Raw genomic sequence first — 12,377 nt, 5'->3', positions numbered from 1 at the left:
AAGTCCTTTCATGCAGCGGCTTCATAATTGATTAAATATTCAAGATGTGCAGCTGTGCTGATGCTGAACTATTCATTTTTTAATGTTTTGGGATTTTATTAGGTCAAAACTTAAGACTGGGTGTTTTCTCAGTCTCAGAGTAGTCAAGTCCAAGTTAAGTCTCAATCATAGATGTAGGTGGGTTATGGTTTGACATCACACATTGGTTTGTGTTGAGTTGCAGCTTGTGGTCAGTACCATCTCTTCCATTTGTAGTCAGGACGTTTTAAATAAGGATTGAGGTGTGTTGCCTACCTCACACCAAAGTAAATGTCAGCTAACTGGGAAAACTGAGCGGTGCACACTTGCTCCAACATTAGTTACTTTAGCTAAATTGTTCTCAGAGGACAGGTGTCATAGTCAAGTAACATAAAAGCTAGTAAATATTAGAGTGAATAGTACGACTCGTGCAAGAGCCTCCCAGAGCCGAGGAGAGAAGCAGGTGAGCAAACTGTCAATCACAGCTGTCAATCAACACCCACACAGCAGTCATCAAATCCTATTAACAGAGCAATCATTTTCAAAGTGACCACCAGAGCACTTATAAGGAGGCCTGAATTTAGGGACCATAATGACTGATTAAAAAAATGATTGACTCAGTATTTTTAGAGAGAAGTTGAAGCTTTTTGAATGGTAGTTAATTGGAGCAAGGGATTTTTTGGAGCCAGCATACCGGCTGTCATTGACATTTCACATTAAGTTCGGATACTTCCGCCTTGGCTTTAACTCAAGCCATGGTATTGTCAGTCTGAGGTCTGAAGCTGCAAGTTTGCTGCTTTGCTTTATGTACAGTCGACCATAAATTCACAAAGCAGTGTTTCAATTCAGCATCAGTAGATTGGTTGCTAAGGTTTTCAAAAATTCCTCTAATCTAGTTTTTTCAAGTGGTGTTAAGTTACAGTCAGTGCAAATCAACACTTTCTGCTGAGGTTTCAAAATAAAAGTCATGTAAAGTTATAGAATATCCTGGAAAGACTTTTATTGTGAAATATCTCAACAGGAAGTGTTGTTCTTCATTGATGCTATAACAACAAAAGAGGAAGCAGTAAAATGGAAAAGACTTAATTAACATAATTAATGAATGAAAACAGTTCTGTTGGAGAAGGCTCAGAGTGGTGAGTACAAAATTAGTCTACTGGTGTACTGTAAAACCCACTCTATTCCTTCCTAGTACTTTTCTGATTATGTTCAATAGTCTGTCTTGTGTAAAATACAGTACCCCAACTCTTGTTCCACACTTAGCCCAGGGGAGAGTTGCTGCCAGTCATTTTCAGTTTGAAGTGTAATGAACTGCCACCAATCTTTCCTCCATGGTTTCTACTATAACATTCAAATCAAACATCAAGAATCTCACGCTGCTGTTGCAGCAGTCAGTGGTAAGTCTCTCTCCTCCCCTTATGTCAATGCATCATGAAAGGTTTTTGTAATATTTTTTTCCCCTGCTAGCAGTGTAAAGCCCCATGTGTATCATGTCTGAGTGCTGCAAGGGTGGGAAAGAGTAGCTTTTCTCATTTCCTCTGACTGTTTTGGAACTGAATCACATTAGCACAGTGACAGGGAGTATGACTAGACCATAAAACATCCCGCTTTGCCTCTGTCCAAATGAGAGATGTGTCTGCTCAACACTGCAGGTGCTTGCAGGAGCTGAATGATGCAACGAGAATATTGAAAATTAGTCTCTCTGGCATTCCTTTTTAGACCAGCCTCAGCGCTGCATCTCACTCATGGATGGTTCACATTTACCAGCTTATCAGATTTAAAACCATCATTACTGTACCGAGCACTTGCTGTTTTATGGGGGCTTTTGTGCATCGACTCTTCCGGCTTGGAGACACTGTTGAGCTGGGCTAGCAGACCTGGACAGTGCCAGTTGTGGGTAACAGGCCAAGATCTGTCAGGGGACCAGACTGTTATTATCTGCGATGAAAATCCATGCTATCCTGACGGCTACAATTAGTGTCAGCTGGGGTATTGAGTCTTTAAAAAGGACTCCTGGCCTTTTGGCTCCCAGCCTGTCTGGCTATAGATGTCTCTAATGAGTCATTAGCCGCATGGCCTCTCCTCTCATGAGTCCACCCCATAATGGCACACCTTTCATCTATTTTACAGAGAGGCTGTCGTTGGTCATTAGTACAGCTCTGAAGTCCTATTACCTTTACGTCAATGATGAATGAATAGAATGCGGCTGCCAAGAACAATATCTCTTCGTATCCTGTGGTCAGCCATGACTCTTTTTTAATTCAATTTCTCCTCCACCATTACGTGTAATTGATAATTGATGTGGTCCAACTTCATTGTCAGAAGATGTAGATTTTTTTCCCCTTTTTTCTTTTTTTCTTACTAAAACCACAGGGCAGATTGTCATTCCCATGTGTTCACCAGGGGTATGTTTTGTTGTCTCCAGTTTGCTGTCACAGATGATGATTTGACACTGATGTGATCCACAGGGAGCTGCAGCTCATGGAGAGAAACCTTCTATAATAATAATCTCGCCCATGCCACTCAGTATTGCTTCCATGCCCTTGTCTCACGGTGAAATTATTCATTATTGTTATTTTCTCTTCATGTCTTTGTTTTTGACACAGGAGTAAATTGTAAATGTGTGCTATGGATTGACAACCCTGGGCAAGCACAAAGTCATCAGTTCAAAACTGAGGGCAATATCGATAGGGTTCAGAAGCATATTTTGCATAACACTGCCTGAGGACATTTTTTAACTTCAATTGAATGCAGCTTCTCACCAGAGCGTCAGTTTAACCAGACTCCAGAGCCGTCAGTCATTCACACCCTTACATATTGTATTGATTAAATTGTAAATGCTATATGTGTATTTAAATATAGAATAAACACAACACAGCTGGAAATGTCACATAGAATCATAAAGTAATTGTTTTAGGGTTGAGGTTAATTGATTAACAATAATGAGATGATTTATTGTTAATCGGTGGTCTTAGCTGACAAATCTGGCTTTTTAATTGAACAGACAGAATTGCTTTGCCTTTATTATCCTCAGACAGAGGTGGGAAGAAGTCACACATGTACAAGTCACAAGCAAGTCTCAGGTCTTAACCTTCAAGTCTCAAGCAAGTCCCAAGTTACTGTGGTGAGAATCAAGCAAGTCAAGTCCTCATAAGTCAAGCAAGACAAGTCAAGTCATTGCTGAAAACCTACCCCATTTTCTACATTTAAATCAGTTAAAAGACAGTCATCATGAAAAGTTGAGATTTATTTTTGAACACTAAGGAAAACGTTTGCAGCTTGCAGCTTAAACCTTAAATCTTACTTATATATGACATTTTGTGGAAACCAATAACAAGCCTCCTAAATGAACAACTATGGAGACTGAAATTACAATATAACACTATAGCTCTAAAAGTCTCTAACGTGATAACAGAAGTACAACTCAAAACATTTACATCACAATATTAAACCTCCTGCCCTGGCTTCCTTTTAGAAGAGTTACACCATTTCTCCTGGGCCTATTAACACATCTGTCTAAGGTGCTTATTTTATGACACTGTGTCATTGCTTTCCTACTTCAAGGTGCAGTTTGTAAAATTTAGTGGCATTTAGTAGAATGGACTTGGCAGCAATGAAATATCATATTTATAAGTATGTTTTAATTAGTGTGTATAGTCACCTGAAAATAAGAATCGTTGTGTTTTCATTAGCTTAGAATGAGCCATTTATATCAACATAGGAAGCATGGATCACACATTGCACTAGAAATCACCCAATCACATTTCAAAGACAAGACATAGCTTTTCAATATCTAGAAAAATACACATATTTAATAAAAAAAATGTCAAGTCCTTTTGAGTCTCAAATCATGAATACCAAGTCAAGGTCAAGTTGAGTCTTTTATCAATCTCAGTCAAATAAGTCTTAAGTCCTCAAATGTGTTATTCGAGTCTGATTCAAGTCATTCTGAGTCCCTCACCTCTGCCCTCAGATGAAGCTATTCACACATCTTGGAAAACAGTAACTGAAAATAAAAGCAATTTTAACTTATATATTGTATATTGTATATAAGTAATTCCATTTTGATGGGTGGTATGGGAAGTATAGTCTGAACACTGTATCACTACCTTTATATGGCCATACAACCTTTCTGCAAAAACATTTTGGCTAATCCAGTCAATTAAAAACCTTGTGAATTAAGGTACTTCACCACATTTATGCAAAAATCCTAAGAATTAAATTACAGAAGTGTAATACAACCAGAGTTATTAAAGTCATAGTTGTATAAATGGTGTGCAAAAAATCTCTAATGGTAGACAAATAAATATTGTCTAGCAGTTTTTACCATTTTGTCCAACCTTATCAACTATCATATATGATCAGTAGTACTGTTTGTTTAGGCTTCAGTTGGAGTCTGCAGATATCTGCACTTGTATAACTTTGTTAAAGTTGTGACCTTGGTAGGCAGGTCTGCTTAGCTGTTGCAAATTCATGGCTGAGAGCGCTTTGTAAAACTGGAAACAATCTTTGCTCCGAACACTGCACGGGGCTCTTTGGTTGTCCCATCAAGGCCACTGAACGACAGTGACAGGGTCGCCTTGTGAAGTATTGACAACAGTGAAAGCACTGGAATAAACGCAGAAGTGAAAAGATAACGTTCATGTACAATGAGGTTTTACAGTGGAAATCAGTGATAGTTATTTTATTATTTATGGGTAAATACAACGTGAAAAGTTGGCTTGCATTTGAGATTGTCCTTTCAAGACTGACTGAAAGCTGATGTTTATGTTATTGAATGGGCAGTGGCCAGCTCCCACCATGAGAGACCCACTAAGGTGGACAACCATGAACTTACTGACCCACCAATGCATTTTGACTGATTATCACTAGCAGTCTAGACAATGTACTTTGGTCTCATGTCTCCCAGGCTTTGTGTGGGTTAGTCTGTCTGTGAGTGGATCTTTGTCCTGCTCTATTGGCTGTCACAGCTCAGCCAATTTAAAAAATAGAGAAAAGACCATCTCAAGAGCACCTGGGGTCCACAGTCCAATAGAATGAAAGGTGGAGGCCTTTTTTTATTGATTAACCCTGATCAGCCAACTGGGTACCCAGCTAACTTAACCCTCTCACATATATTCCAAAGCTAACAGCAATGCAAAGCTAACAGCAATGGTTCATTCTTATTCCTTCCACAGAATGCCTCACATATATATTTCTACTGTTATACAGCATTGATGGATATTTTCTTTATGAATTCATTCAATCTTTTTCCTCTCTGGAACCCTTATGTCAGACGTTTGCATAATTTATGGCTCCAGATAGTTAAATGTGGTTCACATCTGTTGTCTCTTTTAGGCAAAATAACCACTTGTGCCAACAGTAGGTACTTGATTGATCAAGATCCCATTCACTGAGGTTCTCCACACACGACATGCATCTCCATTTATTTTCTCTCAGTAGTCGTTCAGCATCCTTCCTTCTATTGTTCATTAGCCTTGTTTGTGTGCCTGCTTGGCTTGGTGGAGGGTTGTGATGTCCCTTAAATGGGTACAAATAAGCCGAGAAATGGATAAGAGAGTGTGAAAAATCAAGCTGTGTGATGTAACATCCGGCACTGGAAGACATCCTTGTCTTTTGACCGAGATGAGTGAAAAACACTTCACACAGGGCTGTGGACTGAATGCAGGACTGAATCCCTCTCAGCTTAGAGCACAGACGCCCTGCAAACTGCTCTCTTTTTCTTTCGTTCCTCTCCTTGGGCTTACCATAGTTATTCCTGCTTGGTGAATAATTAGGAAAATAAGATAGCAGATCAACAGTCTTTGCCATCTTAGTCATGATTAATATGCTTGTAGTTAATTTTTTTCCATATTCTTGATACAATACAATACAATACAATATACTTTATTGTCCCACTTAGGGAAATTTGTCTTGGACTCAGCAACTGCACCATAAATTAACTCCAATTGTTCCCAGGCAAACACACATGTATTGACCTGCATTACTGCCCCTGTTTAGACACATTAGAAAATGCTGAACACCAGAATATATGGGATAATCTCCCTTATCCCCATTTCAATTGAAGCTAGAGAGGGTTAAAACTCCATGGCAGTACACTGTGCAGAGGAGAGATTGGCTAATCTGTGAAACGGAGTCCGCTGCTCACTAGAATATTATGCTCACTGATTTAATGTCCTCTCTGTCTTTTTCTCCTAGGTAAGCACTTTCTCGCTGCTGTGTCAGGGGAAGGGGGTCGGGTCGCTAGTCGTGGCGGCATGCCTACGAGGGCTGGGATGACTTATTGAGGTGATGTACTGCAGTGTGTCCACTCACAACAGAATGGCTGGTAGCGTTGATTTCTCAACACATTGACAACCGAGGACTCGGGCCTGGAAATATAAAGCTCTGAGAGTACCTATACTTCTCACACCCAGTTAAGTAGTTTATCCAGTTAGGTTTCTTAAAGGGAAATTCCACTTTCTTACAGTCTGGATCATTTGTTTGTGGTTTTGGATATTGTACTCTTCAAGTTAAATGCTAAGATCTGTGAACAGATACATTCACACGCCTAAAAAGAAGCCCAGCAGGACAGGATACATGAGCGGTCAGACAATCAGAGGTTTTATACAAACCCTGGGGTTAGAAAAAACTTATTTGGAAGAGTAAATAAGTAGTAAATAAAGGGAGACTGTAGAATTATTACCTATCACCATTTAACTTCATCTTCTTTTTCCTTGGGGGGAAATATGTGTCTGGCAGTCAAGTAACAGATTGAATGCACAGAATTGAACATAAAATAAATAAAACAAAATGCATAAAACATATGAATAAGTAAAATATATCCATAAACCTAACACACAAATCCTATATAATTACAGCATGTAAAAATTAAAGTACAATTATAATACAGAATATTTTTCAAAATTCGATTAACTAGATTAGATGTTTTGTTTGCAGGAATATTCATGAAGGATATATATTTTGGAGGGAGGCTCACTGCAAAGCTATAGTTGGAATCACAATGTTAAGGCTCTCCTTTGTCAAAACTAAATAGAGATGACAGAATAAAGAAATGTGGCATGTTAATTAACAACCTTTACCTTTAATATTTTTCATTTGTCATCCATGGCTGTGTTGTGCACTTCTTAACTGATTAACTTCTCATAGTACAAGTAAATAAGCTAGCACAGCTACCAAACAGTACAGTCCCAAAAAGTGTGGCCCCTTGAGAATCGTCACATACTTCCAGGTTTAACTTTGACCTACTGTAGGCCTTTTTACTTTTGCACATACACATTTATTTTGTGCCATGAGTAATAATTATACACAATTTGTATGGGCTCACCTTAAGTTTGACCTGCAAATAAAATGATTTTAGAGATTCTGCTAAAACTGAATCAGCACTTGGTGGTAAGTTATCAATTGGAAGTTAAAACTTTATTCACATTTGTGTTGCCCTGTCGGCCCTTACAAAAACATTACCATGTTCATGTAAGATGTTATTACTCATGGGGCGGTATCAGCACAAAACAGCAGTTAATATTCCAGTAACCCTGCAGTTTTGACACTGAGATAGAACTACTTCCACATCAGTGCAGCAGTCAGGTTGTGGTGTGGTCTGCTGAGCCTCCATTATGCATGAGGCCTGACCACCCTTCACCAGCTGTCACTGAGCTGACCACTGAATCCCATCTGGACTCTGGGGGACGTCACCGTAGTCCATCAGGGAGGCTGTAAGATGAGCCCACTGACACGGAAACTCCCACCTCAGATCCCACTTACTGCAGCCCTGCCTCTCCCCTCAGTCAATACCCTACTCCTCTCTCCCTTTGAGGCTGGGTTTCTCTCATTCCTTGGTTCAAAGGTCAGGCTACTTCTCTGATCAAGTATCTCGAAAGCCATTTTTCTCTCTCCAGGCACTGGTTGTTTCCAACATGAGCTTATGTTAGGGGGAAGAATGTAACTCATCCTGGCTATTTTAGTGCTCCAGTATGTCTTACTGTAGTCTAATGAAGAAAAATCCCAAAAATCCTTCCACATGTAAATCAGCTTTCAGGATACACTGATAGTGTATAAGCTTGGTGCATGGCCAATCCTCTCTAAAATAGTTAACCGTCCCTTTGCCCCTGCTGTATTGATGATGTCATGGCTCTGATAATCACCGTCTGTGTTGCAAGTACAGTATTGTCTATTCAGCATGTCTAAAAGTGTCCCTTTGGAGCAGATGGTGCTGGAGGCAGGAGACCAACCCTTCTCTCACCTCAATCTGGATAGCAGGGCTCATCACTCCCAGTCTGGATGGGATGGAAAAGAGTTTGCTCAAGGCAAAAGAAAAGGCAGCACCCTTGTGAGGCTAGAAATGCTAAAAACACACTTTATATGTAAAACTATAGATTTGTAAAACTGTAAAGATCTATTTACACACCTGTTATCTTTGGGTTCAGAGTGGCTCTCCCCCCAAATCTATTTAGGGTGACATATGTTTGAATGAGTCTCCCATCTAATATCCTTAGGAAGTCTATAGATTAGTGTTAATAAGCACATACTGTCTTGCAAATGTACATTACACACAGCCTGTCATCATCAAAACGTCTTAGGAATAATCCTTATCAGACAGTCTTTGTGCTCTAACCATCTGATTAAAGAAAATTGAAGGGACTCCTTTATTGCTTTTGCACTGCAGCTGTGAAAGCTAATTAGAAATGTGACCAGTTCCTTCACCCCAAGAAATATCTCAGTTACATTTTTAACATTTAGCAGCATAAAAGTCTTTTGTTGAACGTGTGTGTGTGTGTGTGTGTGTGTGTGTGTGTGTGTGTGTGTGTGTGTGCGCGTGCGTGTGTGCGTGCGTGTGTGCGTGTGTGTGTGTGTGTGTGTGTGTGTGTGTGTACACAGTATGTGGATGTGTGCTTCCTGCTGGTAAGTAATTAATAACGGATCGTCAAAAAGAGATGAACTTTTTTGTATTGTGTGAAGAAAATAATTTCAAATGACAAAATGCAAATTACTGTATGTTACAACTTCAAGAACCAAATTGTTTTTAATTAGTTAATAGTTTTTTCCACATGTTATATCCTCCTGTTTTTGGGTCAATAACACCAGCAGAATTATAAAGTTACAGGCATTTACTAAGAATCCGTATGTGCAGTTTTTATTTAACATTTACATTTTGTGTTTAACTGCTCTGCATTTCAGAGGGACTGTGCTCTTTTGATAACACCACATATTTCTAAAGGCTGCGTCGTCCTGCCAGTAGCCACTAACTTTGCAGTGTAAGATTTTACATGCGGATGAGCTCATAAAACTTGATGCATTGTTAGAGTTTAAACCGGCCAGCAGTATATGGAGTTGTGAGGCTGTCTATAAGTGGCCTCAAGCTTCACTCACCCCTGCAAGAGCTCAATACAAATACAATATTTAATCATATTTTACATAAATTATAAATATGATCTTAGTTTAAATTTGACCAAAATTATAATAATACTCTATTTATAGAAGCTTGAAAAGACAATTACTTTGTATTTAAGTGTCTTGCTTGCTGTAGTCTGATAAAACAGTTTTAAATGTAGCAGTACGTGAGGAAATATCAAAACTCTTAAATATATAAATATTTTTATGCCCTAAATCTGCACCAAAATCCGATCACCTGTCCTATGAATCACGACATTGCACCATGTAGTTTGCAGGTTCTTTAGATTGTTCTGCCAACAGAGCAATAAACAAGACATAAAACATAATCTCAGGTGTAAAATTCGACTGATGTGCCTCGCTAGATCATCAGCATCATCACTCTTTCAACAGTAAAATAATGGCTCAAAATGGTACAAATACATCCAATATATAAACACCTTATGACGGTTTCACAATTATATTGGATACAGATTGCAAAATTTGATTGTGTGTTCTGCGTCTGATGAACCCCATCTTTTTGTTACTGTTTACCATTTTCTTTACAAACAAAACTTAAATGTGCCAACTGCTACGCGGTTAAAGCAGCAGTACCAGTAAATGCTGGAGCTTAGAGGATACACAGCATTTCTCATCTCTCAGTGGAAGTAACACCAAAGCAGTGTACTCTGCACGGTGTCTACTAATGAAGTGGCATGTCTGAGCAAACACTGGTATTATAACTCATCTACATTTGTCTGCCTTTGTTAAGTCGGTGACTCGTTGGTATTTCTCAAACAGACTAACTGGGATTAACCTGCCCCACTCACGGAGTGAGAGCTGTAGGTCCCCATCAAATGAGAGAATATTTTTTGTGTCTGCCAGCTATTGAATTTGAATATCATTCATAATTTTGTTTCTAATATTAAAGGTCACATTAGCATTTGTGTTGATGAGTAGTTGGTATGCAGGGCCTATAGCACTTTGCATCTCTGCTGTTGTTGCTGGGTAGATCAAAGTTGGATTGGTTGCTGAGGTTCCTGGATAAATGCACTTCACATTGTAAATTATACGAACATGTGCTTGTTCTGGTAATGGTTTAACACCATAATATATTGTAAGTAATACAAATTAGAATTAAGAATTAAAAACCTTTATAGTTCATTTAATGCTCAGCTTCAAAACCAATATGTATAGATGTTCATGATCAACAGATTAATGGAAATGACTTTTCAGTACTATACTGTAAGTGCATTAGAGGTTTGAGAAATTTGTCATTCCATGTTAATAACTGTGTCCAAATCATGCATTAATTCAGTGCAGCGAGTTATTATATAACTGCAGCTGCGGGTCGTTGGAAAATCAAGGTTTTCAGATGTACAGGTATATTTTAAATAAATCATGAACTTGAATACTTTTTGCAATTTTCTTTCTGGTCTGTGCAAGTATTTGAAGAGTTGTTTTAGAAGAATGCATCAAAGCCTTTCCTGGTATCTGAGTAATGAGTTAATGCATCAGGATGAAACATCCATCCATCTGTTCATCCATTTTCTATACAGCTTATCCTCTGCAGGTTCACAGGGGGCTGGAGCATATCCCAGCATGCATTGAGAGTGAGAGGCAGTGTACACCTTAGGCAGGTCACAAGTGCATTACTAGACAAAAATATAGGCAGAAAATAATATACATTTGGTAATTATTTCATGTAATGGTGCATGTACAATATAAAACATAAATGACAGCATTTGCTGTATTTTACCCAAAAGAGGTCACAATAAAAACATACTATATATCCAATAACAGAACAGCACTAAAATGATACAGTGTGTACAGTATATCATGCCCATATCAAGAAGAGTTTGTGTAATTTAGAGGAAATCACACATACTGCATGAGGAAACCAATGTAAACTCACACACCAACCTCTATGGATTTGGAAACAAAAAACATTTGTGTGAGACGACAGTTACTGTGCCACCAATGAAGAAACAAAATCCAATACATTAACCAACATAAAAATACTGTAGACTGACAGCTTAAAGTGCTCCTGCTCATCTGTCTAGCAGCACCATTTTACTTTGCCTGTTAGCATATATTGAAGGAACTGTGTTGCACAGATATCCACTAAGTTTTACTCTAATAATGTCTTCATGTATTTTATTGAATGTGGGTGTTCGCAATCAAGAATTATGTGCCTGTACAGCACAAATACACTCAGTATGTCTTAGAGTGCATGTGTATGTTTGTGTGTAAGCTCTCTTGCTATTTTGTGTCAGTGCATAGAGTATCTGTGTTTTTTTTAATAAATCCATTTTCCTTGGTTGTCAGCACTAACGTTACTGTCAGCAACAGTTGATGAAGCTCCACTCTGCTGTAAGACCCTCTGATCTATCAGCTGTGACGTAATGCTCTCCTCAATCACCAGCCCTGGGAACTGTAAATCAGAGTGCTGCTGCTCTGCGTGGTGCTAATGTTGGATCCCTGCTCCCTGCTCAACCACCTAGCTCATCTACAGTCCAAACAGCAAGAGAACACCGGGATGATTGCTTGAGATCTTAATCACTTCTAATGACCTTGCTTTTCAAGACTATATTTAAAGCTCTTACATTTAGAAACTGATAAAATAAGATCAACATATAACAGACAATACCTCTATTAAACCTCTGAAATAGATATTCAGCTGTTTTTTTAGTGGCACTTGTCGGGATTGTTATTAAAGGGACGACTGAACCCAAACTGAAACAGCAGGATGTGATCATGAACATGTCAGCACTTTTCAGATGATTTGACAAATTTACTTTTGTTCCACACGGGACATGATCTTGTTACAGCAGGGAGGCAGGGAAGTTGATGTCACATTGTTGGAATTGATGTAGAATGGACAAGAGAGAGGCTTGTGGGACTCAGGGTGATAAGAGAAGAAGAAGATGAGTATCCATCTGGCTTGACAGTAACTCAATTAAGCATACCGGATACTGCATTTGTCGTTG

General features: G+C 38.8%; 1 protein-coding gene across 2 annotated transcripts in view; it reads left to right on the top strand.

Annotated features, from left to right (window-relative positions):
* The window catches only part of cadm1b (cell adhesion molecule 1b), a 144,423-nt gene that overhangs the window by 38,549 nt on the left and 93,497 nt on the right, over positions 1–12,377 (top strand). Inside the window, exon 1 of one of the 2 annotated variants that reach the window (XM_062418714.1) lies at positions 6,215–6,306. The exons of the other annotated variant lie outside the window; for it this stretch is intronic. The gene's annotated coding sequence lies outside the window, so the exon portion shown is untranslated. Of the gene's footprint in view, positions 1–6,214; positions 6,307–12,377 lie in introns of those variants that run through there. 2 annotated transcript variants of the gene reach the window in all.

Source organism: Scomber scombrus, chromosome 5 (assembly GCF_963691925.1).
Source record: "Scomber scombrus chromosome 5, fScoSco1.1, whole genome shotgun sequence".
NCBI classification, from domain to species: domain Eukaryota; kingdom Metazoa; phylum Chordata; class Actinopteri; order Scombriformes; family Scombridae; genus Scomber; species Scomber scombrus.
This window is presented reverse-complemented; position numbering and strand designations above follow the sequence as displayed.